The 12,325-nt window shown below is 34.3% G+C and overlaps 1 protein-coding gene across 1 annotated transcript in view; it reads left to right on the top strand.

Moving 5' to 3' along the window:
- Positions 1–12,325, top strand: part of LOC140434930 (nose resistant to fluoxetine protein 6-like) — a 141,726-nt gene that overhangs the window by 107,624 nt on the left and 21,777 nt on the right. The window lies entirely within an intron of this gene.

Below are 12,325 nucleotides of genomic sequence, written 5' to 3'. Positions count from 1 at the left end.
GCCCACTGATATTGGTCATAGTTGATGTTTTTTAGCACCAGCTATATTGTTTTATATTCTTCTTGCATTTATGTAGAATGCCCAATTGGTATACTTCCATGTTTGTTACCATTATGTAGAAGGACACGCTTTAAACTTCGTTTGGAACTGGATACACCGATTTTTTCTAACAGTCCTTTAATATTGTTACAAAAACCAAATCATCTTTCTGAGAAAAAGAGACAAAAGATCTTTTTCTCTATTACGGTAGTATGTACTTTTGAGTGTCTGGGTGAAGAAGATTTTTTCCCTTTAGTCTGGAGGCAAGCAACTCGGAAGAATCCTTTGGAAAGTTCAAATCTCTGATAAGATCGCTTAAATCTTCCTGGGTAAAGCGCTCAGGACGTGTTTAATCTCCTTGAAAATCACTGTCGTCTTCCTCAAATCTATTAGTCTGAAGTTCTTCAGACAATGTTTCGACATTATCCGCTGGTTACGTAGGTAGGTGGGCTGCTAAATATTCAAATGGGTATCTGCTCAAGCTGATGTGGAATTGGCCTTATTGCTGAATCCGGGTAAGGATATGTCCACGTATGTCGATTGTTACGATTAATGCCCTTTATATTTACAAGACAGAAAAAGCAATCTTTAAAATTATTTTTTGGTTCACTCCACACCATTGGAACACAAAACTTTAAACATTTTCGTTGTCCTTTCATCTACTATCGCAAGTTTTGAAGACAAGTTTTGCACACTACATGTGGAGCCCAGGATTTATCTTGATCTCTTATAGGCATTTATTAAGGCTATTTCAAAGAAAATACTATTTACTTATCGGACAATAGTTAAGAAGCAATTAGCGCCAATTTCAAGTTATGGGCATTTCCAATAAGTACACTTTAATTAGAAGTCATTAGTATGTATTTGCCTTAGAATTTGTTAAGTTTGTTTAAAAACGTATTGCAATTATAGTGGTGCAATACACAGAAATGTAAAAATATTTAAGTATTTGATCGTTATGTTATATCTCGAAAACTAGAGCTGACCAAAGAAAAGGTTTATATTTTTGGAATCAGCATAGATGAATTAACCAAAATCAGTTGTTTTTTTTTTTTTCGGCAGCAAGACAACTTTTTTTGTTGGGATGTATAATTATTGATTACGTTATTTGTTTAGTCTAAATACAAATCTTTCTTCGTATTCCATCAAAATGTATATGTATGTCCCCTCGTCATACATATACATTTTGATGGATTGCGGATGGAATCGGCGATTACAAAAAAGTAAATGCGAGCACGACTGTGTAGAGTGCATACCCGGCTATACTTGCCCATCATTGTCTATAATCGTCTACAACCCGTGAATTATCGCTTTTTTGGAGACGCATCAAAGGGTATCTTTGATGTTTGTGGTTCGACATACTCACTTACTATTACCTACGATTGTGTGGACGCTTGCAGGATAATTGGGCCCAATCATAGACGATTACACCATCAGCAATCATAGCCAATAGTGTAGTGTAGGCAGAACATTTACATCGAATTGTTCTCTTCCCTATTTTCTGCTATACCATGTCTCAGTTTTCCAAGATTATGAGTTCGCCTTGTTTCATGCTTTGGTCTGCCAGAAAACAATAAAAATTGTCATTGGTGATATTTAAACTTAGGCAAATATGCAAAAAAAGTGAAAAATACGCGCTTAAATATGCACTAATTTACCCAAAAATACGCATTAAATATGAAATTATTTTAGAAAATATGCATTTAATATGCATTTTTTTTAAAAAATATTCATACTGTCAATGGAAACATATTATATTTAATAATGGTACCTATATTAATTAACGTTTATTTTAATAATAAGAAAACAATATAAATAAATTTAAAGCTAAATAGGTAATTGTAATGTGCCTACTAATTAATTGTAATGAAAGTATTAAACAGTAAAATACTATTCCTTAGAACTACGGAAACAATAAATGAACAAATGTTTTTCAAAATTTTCCGATAAAAACTTGTGGCTTCTATCTGTGTACTTAAAATTGTAAATTGAGAAACTTCTTTTCATGTAATGGGAGCATATTTTAATATCACAAAAATATTTGGTTCTAAACCTATTTCTTTGCAAAAATTACCAACAAGAACATCAGTTACCTCAGTAAGTTTCTAAAAACCACTGTTTTTTTTTTAATTTTTGTTTTAAATTTTCGAAAAATATCTTTTCTAGTGTCACCTTTAACATTTTGAGAAGCTGATCTAATGAAGACTATGCTTTCTACCAAGGACAACTTTGTTGACTCTAATTGAGTAATAGTTTTTTGAAGCAAACTAAAATTTGATTAAATGAATGAAAGTTGTTGCTGAAGAACGTTGTTTTTAAAATTTTCTTTTTAGCATCTTTACGGTTAAGAACTTTAATCGGTTAAATCGTCAATTATATTATTTAAATCAACGAAATAATCTGCATAGAAAAAAACGTCTTTAAACCATGTACCCCATTGTGTTAGAATGGTTTCTGGTGGAAGTGGAATATTGGGAAACATTTCTTTATAAATTTGAATTCTTATAGGAGATTTAAGGAATAACTTTTTCATGCTTGATATCAGGGAGTTCACAAAAGGAAAATTTTTTCTTATTTCTTTCGCAACTTTTTTCATTCCGTAACGTATATTAAGTTGGTATAAAATATTTTTAACTTTTGTCCTGTCTTGACCATATATGGTGCACCATCGGATAAAAAGCAATAATTTATGGCTGGAAACAGCAACAGAAAGAAAAAAAATTTATATTTCTTCTTGTGCAGAACCTGATATTGTTGCAGAGTTGGTTTTTTCTAATTGCTTTCTTGAAATTAAATAGGATTTTAGTAGAATCTGATCGCTTAAAACACCAATCATTCTTCTTCCTTTGCCCTATCCGTTTCGGACGTTGGCTATTAACAAGGCGATTTTGACTTTGTTTACGGCACCTCTGAACAGTTCGGTCGATGTTAGTCCGAACCAATGTCGCAGGTTATGCATCCATGAGTGTCGTCTTCTTCCCGGCCCTCTCCTACTGTCGATTCTTCCTTGAACTATTAACTGTGGCAGCCGGTACTTAGTATGCCTCATGACATGTCTGAAGTACTCAAGCTTCCGTTTCTTTACGGTGAAGATTATTTCTTTGCTTTTGCCTATTCTCTGCATTACTTCCACGTTAGTGATGTGGTCTGTCCAGGATATCCGAAGAATACGGCGATATATCCACAGCTCAAAGGATTCTAGTTTCTTCAGGGTGGCTTCCATTGTGGTCCATGCCTCTGCTCCATAGAACAAGACCGGGAAGACATAACACTTGACCAGTCTTAATTTTAGTTCCATTGAGATTTTGCTTGTGAACCACTTTTTCATATTGTTGAACGCGTTTCGCGCTTTTTCAATTCGTGATCTTATTTCTGTTGACTGGTCCCATTTTGTGTTGACTGTGGTTCCAAGGTATGTGTATGTCTCCACTTGTTCTATTTTTCGGTTGTTTAATGTCAGTTGCATCGGAGGTTGTTGTGTTCTGCTGATGAGCATGTATTTAGTTTTGGTTGTATTGAGTTCTAAACCATATTCTTGACTTGCTGTGTGTATGCTTTGCATGAGTCTTTGAAGCTCGTTGCAGTCATTTGCGATAATAACTGTGTCGTCAGCATATCTAATATTATTGATTACCTCTCCGTTTACTTTGATACCCTCCGAAACTTCTCCCAGTGCTTCTCTGAACATTTGTTCAGAGTATATATTGAACAGGAGCGGCGAGAGGACGCATCGCTGTCGTACACCCTTTTTAATATCTATCTTCCCACTGTGTAAGTTGCCCATCTTTATCTCAGCACTTTGGTTCCAATAGAGACTGGTTACTATGCGCAGATCCTTGCCATCAATATGCATCTTCCTGAGCATTTCCATGAGTTTATTATGTTTGACCTTGTCAAACGCCTTGGAGAAGTCGATGAAGCACAAGTGGACATCCTTGTGCATGTCTCTGCATCTTTGAATTAAAACTTGCAGACTGAAGATCGCCTCTCTTGTGCCCAATGCATATTGTTACATATTCTATTGTGTATGATTTTGATGAAAACTTTGGTAATGTGATTTATCAAGCTTATTAAGCGGTGATGATCACAGTGTTTTGCACTTGGTGTTTTAGGTATGGCTACAAAGGTCGATCGAAGCCATTCCTCTGGAATCTCCCCTTTGTCGTAAAAGGTGTTAAAAAGGCCTGTCAGAAAATCGAGGAAGTGGTCATCCGTTTCGCATAGGAGTTTTATGATCTCGCCCTGTATGTTATCGGGACCTGGTGTTTTGTCGTTTTTTAGCGATGAAATGGCTTTTTCCACTTCAGACCTTAGTATTTCGGGTCCAGTCATGTCGTCATCTTGGTCCACTGTCGCTCTGCGTTTATCGTTAAAAAGTCGTTCTACGTAATCTTTCCATGTGTCAATGAGCTTCAAGTCGTCTGATATAAGGTATAATGATACCAATCATTAAGTAAGCGATATATCTTTCTGACAAACCAGTGTTTTAGTCAACTTATACGTAGAAGTAATTGTCACTTAGATTAGTCTTTATATCATCTATTACTGACTACTAACTTAAAATATATTTTTCTCCAGATTTAGTTTTGTCTTTTTTGGCTAAATGTAACGCAATTCTGACATGTTGATCTATCTGAAATTTCTTTTCGCATGCGACGTGTAATATCTTTTTTGATGTTAATAATCTTGTATATCATCTAATAATGATTTCTTTGTAATCCTAAACTAAAGGCATCAATAGAAGAAATTCCATTCAAGTAACTGCACGATTATTGCAGGTCACTGATATTTCAGCAATAGTTAAAATATTTATCCATATATATTATCTATAATAAAATATATATGAATATTATGGGTATTGGTTTTTAATTTAATAATATTATTCAATTTTCATGAAACTCTAACGGTCAATTTTACACATAAATAATTATGTAAAATACTAAAACCTAAATCCAATCCTGTTTCAAAGGTTTTGCTTTCGTTGAATGTACTTTCTTTTGATCAAAACAATAATTTTTCGCACAATTATAAAACCTAGTATTTGAAAATCTCGTTGTGAAATTCAAATTAAACCAGTATATAGTAGTATTCGATTAACAGATAATCTAAAATTACTGGTATGGCCGTTTCATTTTCTCTAAACCACGGGTACAAATTTTCACTTTCAGTTTTGGTTCTCGTTTGAATGTTTACATTGTCATAACACTGTTGGGTAAAAAAATAACTATAAGCAGGTCAAAATTACGTAAATTTGTATAATATATAGTTTTTTAGTTTAGATGATATTCTTCGTAACATTTTACTACAACTTTGACTATTTTAATGTTGCAATATATATATTGCAAAATAAATAACGGCATATTTTTCAAACATGCGTGAAATACTTGTGAACTATCTCGTTAGCTTAGACAAATCATTATATACATTATATCGGCATTAACGTTAATTAACTGTAGTAAATTTACTTGAGTTTTTCATATTTATTTTCCCAATCTGCACTTATTTTAGTATTAGTAAATAATTGGAAATTTGGCCTTGAAACGCCGCGCTGGCCAAGCGTGTTGGCGAGTTTTAGAGTTGTAGTAGAAGGAAATTATAGTGACCCGTCTGCCTTCAGAAACCTAATCGCCATTCGGGGTCGGAAGAAACAAGAGTTAGCCAAGAGAGGCTGATAGGAAAGATTAAAGACATTTCACTCAAGACAAGTTGAAAAAGAGTAAAATGTGAAGGCCCTTATGATCTGCCAGGTGCGTTTCATAAGCGTATGAGTATTTATTCACTTTGTGTTTCCGCTCATACCTCGGGGTGTTGACTACAGACTGTTTGGCTTGTCCAGCATGCCATAGCATGAAGAATAGGGTGCACGCCATTTTTCCAAAGTTGACACCCCACTCCATGGCCTGACCTAAAAGAAAAACGTTTAATCAGTGTGTTTTGCCAGTGTTAACTTACGGTGCCGAAACGTTGACCATGACAAGGAGAACAGTTCAAAAGATCCGTGTGTGTCAAAGGGCGATGGAGCGTGCTATGTTGGGCGTTTCACTACGAGACAAGATCCCAAATCGCCAGCTACGACAAAGAACAGGAGTGGCTGATGCAGTAGAGAGAGTAGCAACACTAAAATGGAACTGGGCAGGTCACGTGGCTCGAATGACAGACAATAGATGGACAAAGCGGATACTGGAATGGAGACCAAGAGATGATGCCTACCGAAGTAGAGGTCGTCCACCAACACGTTGGACTGACGATCTAAAACGTTGTCATAGGAATTGGATGCAAGAGGCACAAGATCGAAATAGATGGAAAATTATGAGGGAGATCTATGTCCAGCAGTGGATAAGCGAAGATTGAATGATGAAATAATTGGAACATAAATTAATACAAGGCGATAGGTACCTACCGTTATTGGTTAGGTAATCTTTTATCGGTGACCTGCAGCTAGGGTGAAATAATAATTGTAGTTAATGTTACATACAGTAAGTTAAGTTTTAAATTAGATATACACCCCATAAATGCAACACTGCTCGCCGTCAACTTTCTATGAAGTTCCGTTGACCCGTCGCCAATAATTTGTCATTATACCGTGGTTGTTTAAAGCAATAACAGCGTAGATTTTTAATTTATTTTTGTAAACAACATGTCTGTTTATAAGCCCGCAAAAAAGGTTCAAATAATGAAATAGTTTTATGGTGGTAATTCTGAACAACAGTGTATAGATTTATTTTCTATGTTTTTTGAGGGGAGACCAATTCCTTGCGTACAGTCAATTCATAATATTGTTAAAAATTTTGAGAGTTGTTATTGCCTCAAAAATTGCAGAAAATGTCACGCTGAAGAAGTGTCACCAGAAAATTTGAGGAAAGAGAATACTGAGATACACAAATTTGTGCAACAATCGAGGTAGATTCAACACGTTTAAGAAACGTTACTAGAGAGTTAGATGTTAGCAATGTTAATATAACGAAAGTATGGAAAATGCACGGTTACAAGAATTTTGATAAATCTTCTGTTTCATTAGTAGGGAGACACAATCTTTCCATTATGAGGTGTTGGGTGCGAGAAAACCAGCACATAAGTGTTGTTTACCGAACTCAACGTGCTCAAAAAGTTAACGTTTGGACTGGCATTTTAGGAGACCACATAATCTTCTTATAAATGTGCTTATCTTCTAGAGATATTGGCGACCACATTGACTTATCTTATTCTATACACAGCAGCTCGAAATAAATCAGTTGACGTTAGACTAGTCCACTTTCAGTCCAGTCCAGTCCACTAGACAATGGACCACATAATAGGTCCATTTTTTATTGAGGGCAACTTGAATAGTAGAGTATACCTCGATTTGTTACAGAATCATGTTCTTCCCGCTATTCTCAATGTTCCTGATGTAAATCTGGAGAATATTTGGTTTCATCGAGACGGATGTTCAGTTCACAACGCTCGAATAATTAGGGAGTACTTAAACAATATTTTCCCGAATCGAGTTATCAGTGGAACAGGCGATATTAAGTGGCCTGCGCTATCTTCAGATCCTACACCAATGGACTTCTTTTTTTGGGGACATTTTAAAAACATCTTCTACGATCATCCTCAGGCTAGAGCCCAAAATTTGGATGAATTAAAAAACCGAATAAGAGAAGTCTCCAATTCTGTTACAGCAGAAAGTCTTTCATTTGTCCACAAAAGTTTTTATGATAGATTGGGATACTGTTCAGCCGTAGATGGTCAAATATTTAAATCATTTCTGTAAGGCACAAAGGGTCATTTCTTATTTTATTAGGAATTATTTTTTATTTTCAATAAGAGTATATCTTTTGTTTAATCTTTTTAGAGAAATATGCTTTTACTTTTAAATCAGGCCCAAAAATTTGTTTACATTATTAAAAACCAATACAAATGCACCGCCTTATAAAGGTCAGTGTATTTTTATCGAGTTTATAAGAAATGAAGCGGGCATACATAATGAAAACAAAAATCGACGGACGAAGGTGTGTATCCCATGGGTTGTTTTGTGTTACTAATAAATGGTTTTGTTGTTTTCTGTCTAGGTGTCGAAAGGAATCAGAGAATTACAATTAAGTAGATCGGAGAGGCAATGTTGCCGATTTTAGCGCCGTATGTAGTGTGCAATACCTAATCCAAAACTTATCATCATCATCATCATCATCATCCAGCCCCGTTTTCACATCCATTGTTGGATATAGGCCTCCTCCAAACGTCTCCAGTTCTCTCTATCTCTAGCTGCTGCAATCCAGTTTGTTTCTATTCTCCTTAGGTCGTCGGTCCATCGGGTGGGTGGTCTGCCTCGACTTCGCTTGTCGGCTCTTGGTCTCCACTCCAATAATCTCTTCGTCCATCTTCCGTCTTCCATTCTAGCAACATGTCCAGCCCACCTCCACTTTTGTTTATTGATTCGCAGTATAATATCGTCAACGCCAGTTCGTCGGCGTATCTCCTCATTTCTCACGCGATCTTTCAAGGTCAGACCAAGCATTGATCTCTCCATTCGCCTTTGTGTTACCCTCAGTTTTTCGGCAGTAGCTTTCGTTAAAGTTAGGGTCTCTGCTCCGTAGGTCAAGACTGGTAGGATGCATTGGTTAAATGCCTTTCTTTTCAGGTGAATTGGAGTATTTGTTTTAAAAATGTCTCTCATCCTTCCATATGCCGCCCATCCCAACGTGATTCGTCTATTTAGCTCGCAGGTTTGGTTGTCTCTGGTTATTCTGATTTCATGACCCAAGTATGTGTATTTATCGATTAATTCTACCTTGTTGTTATTGATCTGTATCTCTTCACTGGGAACCATATTGGTCATCATTTTGGTTTTCTCGAAATTTATCTCCAGCCCAGTTTCTTGTAGTATGTAATTCAGTTCTTGGAGCATGTCTTTGATCTCTCCCAGATTATCTGACAGAAGCACGATATCGTCCGCAAAACGTAGATGGTTTAATCTTTCTCCATCGATGGATATTCCTTTCTGTTGCCATGTTAGTCTTTTAAATGCATACTCAAGAACGGTAATGAACAGCTTTGGTGATATGGTATCACCTTGCCTAACTCCCCTTTTTATCTTTATCTTATTAGTTGCTGAATGTAGATCCAAAACTTAACGTACTGTATAATAAAACACTTGTGAGTAAGTATTTGTCATTTTCTTTTAACTACGTTTAAATTTATCAATACTAGCGTAGTAGTTATAAATTTTAAAAAACTTGGAGGAAAGAAAAACTTCTAGTGTATGATGCTATATTATTTTATTACACTATAAGTTTTTTCTTCTCTGTAAGTTTTTTAAACTATGGTATACAGCAAACCCTTGGGATTTTACCCTTTTACTTTGTCATAAATTTAACTTATATTTTAGATCCTTATGTCAAACTTTGTCAAAAGCCTAAGCCACGTCCAGTAACGCTATGGAGCAAACTTTTCTTTCCACTAATGCCTTTTCAACAATATATGTGATTCGATGTTTCTGTTGGTTCTGATGGTTTAATATTTTACTCTTAAACCAAATTTATGGGAGGGAATCAGATCATCTTTTTCTATTATAGGCTTTTACGTTATAATAAACAATTTTTAGTAGAATTTGGAGACAACAGGCAACACAGGGAGGAGCTGGTACAATTGTGGGATGACGGTTGTTTTTTTTTACTTACGGTTTAACCTGGCGTTTATGACCGGTCAAAAAACCGGTTATTTCAAAACTGGTGTTCATTTTTTTGAATGAATGAAAAAAATTGAAAGAGTGAATTTTCTCATGAAATTTGATATGTTGGATTAGAATAATATTTGGAACGACTTTTGCAAATATTTTTTCCAATATCTCTAACGCGAGACAAAATATCGAGAATTTACTCTGTGTGTTAAAACGCAGTAGGCCGCGTTTACAATTGAAATTTCAGTTAAGAATCTTAAAAAATGTAAACCTTTAACCTGTATTAAACATAGTAAAATACATAAAAAAAAACGAAGAGACATGCATATGAAATCGATTCACAGGATTTAGGTTGATGTAAAGAAAATGCAGAAATACGAAAGTGTGAAAAAGTTATGTGGAATAAATACATAATATAATTTATACAAATAAATATTAAATACATAAATACATTTCTGTTGCAACTATCATAGATTTGTTATTATAAAAAAATAAAAAAGATGAGTAATCTACTTCATAAAATAAAAAAGACAGCGTCTGTCAGAATCTTACGGAATTGAAAGGCGTTAATGATGATTGCCACAGATCACTGATTACGTAATAAATTCTTGGAATCAGTCGCAACGAAATGTCCCGCCATACTGTAATAATCCAAGATACGTGACCTTTAACATAAAACTGAAAGCAATGTCCCCCAGCTTCAAATAATCAAAATATTGTACGATTAATTGGTCTGGGGTCTCTGAGAGACCCCACACGGGATTTTAAAGGTTAAATGATCAAAGTTCCAAAACAATTTGCTTACTATGCCTATTTATAAGACATTGCAAACTGACATTTTGTTTTTTGCTGAAATCCTCAGATATGAAAAATATTTTCCATGTCCTGGTTGAGTCTATATTAAAAATTCCTACTTAGTTGATGGCTACAATAAGATCTACATATATAGAGTCAATAATGAAAAAAAACTTTGAGATAACATCACTTCATCGTTTTATATAAATTTGTTAATATTTTATCCTTAATGACTTTGTCCCTTGGTCAAAAAATATGTCTATTATAATGTCATCCGTCATAAAATATTTGTTCGGTAATATTTAGAATTCTAGTCATTCTAGTTCAAATCTCTCTATAAACTAATTTTTAATCAGAAATCAACCAAAAATTATGACCAGCCATGTTAAATGTCTTATAAAATTGTACTAAACTATTTAATTTTGTTCAATTTCCTTATCGTATTTACACGAAGTCATACATTCAGAAATTATTTGATCCTTTGTTAATTAATAACTACATTATTAATAATAAATAATTAATTGATATAAATCGTAATAACGGTCTATGACATCGAGGGAAAGAAATAAATGACATAAGATCACGACAAAAGTTTTTTTATCTTAATCAAGGACATTCCTCCTTTCCATGCACTTGCAGATTTCTATGATTCAGCAAATTTATCGGAATGTGTCTAGATAATTGAGCAGAACAAATCAAAGCGGTATAAAAATAAGTGTTTATGTTAATTGTCTCTTAATTAAATAATTATAAATAAAGTAATTATTGCAAACACTTATAAGTAAACATAGTTTTATAAGATAAGAATATTTCGGAATTCATTCGGAAGATAAAAAATGTTAACACGTTTTATTTACGAATATTCTGAAAACTCAAATTTGTAGGTAATTTATATCACCTATCACCATATAATCTTTATTTAAATCTAAAACTGAAAAACTTCTAAATATTCCACTTTACTCTATACAATATATTACTCTAACGAAAAAGCAATCTCACCAATAACCAACCTACTTTTTTTTAATCGAATTTTTGAGTAATAGTCCAGTCGTCAGAGATTAGGCTTCTAAAAATTATACAAACAAGCTGAATTCTGCTAAGAATCTCAATTTTGAGACCCCAAAAAATATGCAAAAAAGTTTACCACTCCAACCCCCGGCTTTCCCCTAAACCTGCAGCGTTTTTTATTTTCAGATGCCTCAAATTAGTTGATAAAACTCAAAACCAAGTGCTACAAATTTTTGGATGTTTTAGAACATATTATATATTTGTAGATGCAAAAATGAACTAGTTTGACATAAAACTTTGTATGCACCGCGGGTATTAATAGATGTATATGCCCTCGGGCGACTTACAAACCCGAGAGCCTCTGGCCCGAGGGTTTGTAACATAGTCGCCCTCTACCAGCATAAAGCCTCTACCATCTAGGGCATAAACATCTATTTAATACCCTCGGTACATACATAAATACCTCTTTGTAAACAACATGTCTGTTTATAGGACCACAGAGAAGGTTTAAATAATAAAATGATTTTATGGTGGTAATTCTGGACAACAGTGTGTAGATTTATTTTCTGTGTTTTCAGAGGTGAAAACAATTCCTTGCGTAGAGTCAATTCATTTTTCTCATCACATCACACTCTCTATATATGTACTTTGAGCAAATATATGTCTTCTACACTTTATACATTATAGTGTAGTCTATAGTCAGTCAAGTACTCAACCACGTTGGCGTGAAGCAAAATAAATGCAGGGCTAATACAAACTGACTTATGGCTCATCTGAAATTTTACATTTTATTTTTAAATATTTATTTTGAATTGATATTCGCTTTAA

Source organism: Diabrotica undecimpunctata, chromosome 2 (assembly GCF_040954645.1).
Source record: "Diabrotica undecimpunctata isolate CICGRU chromosome 2, icDiaUnde3, whole genome shotgun sequence".
NCBI classification, from domain to species: Eukaryota; Metazoa; Arthropoda; class Insecta; order Coleoptera; family Chrysomelidae; genus Diabrotica; species Diabrotica undecimpunctata.
Note: the sequence above shows the minus strand (reverse complement) of the source record. Positions and strands in the feature narration are given on the sequence as shown.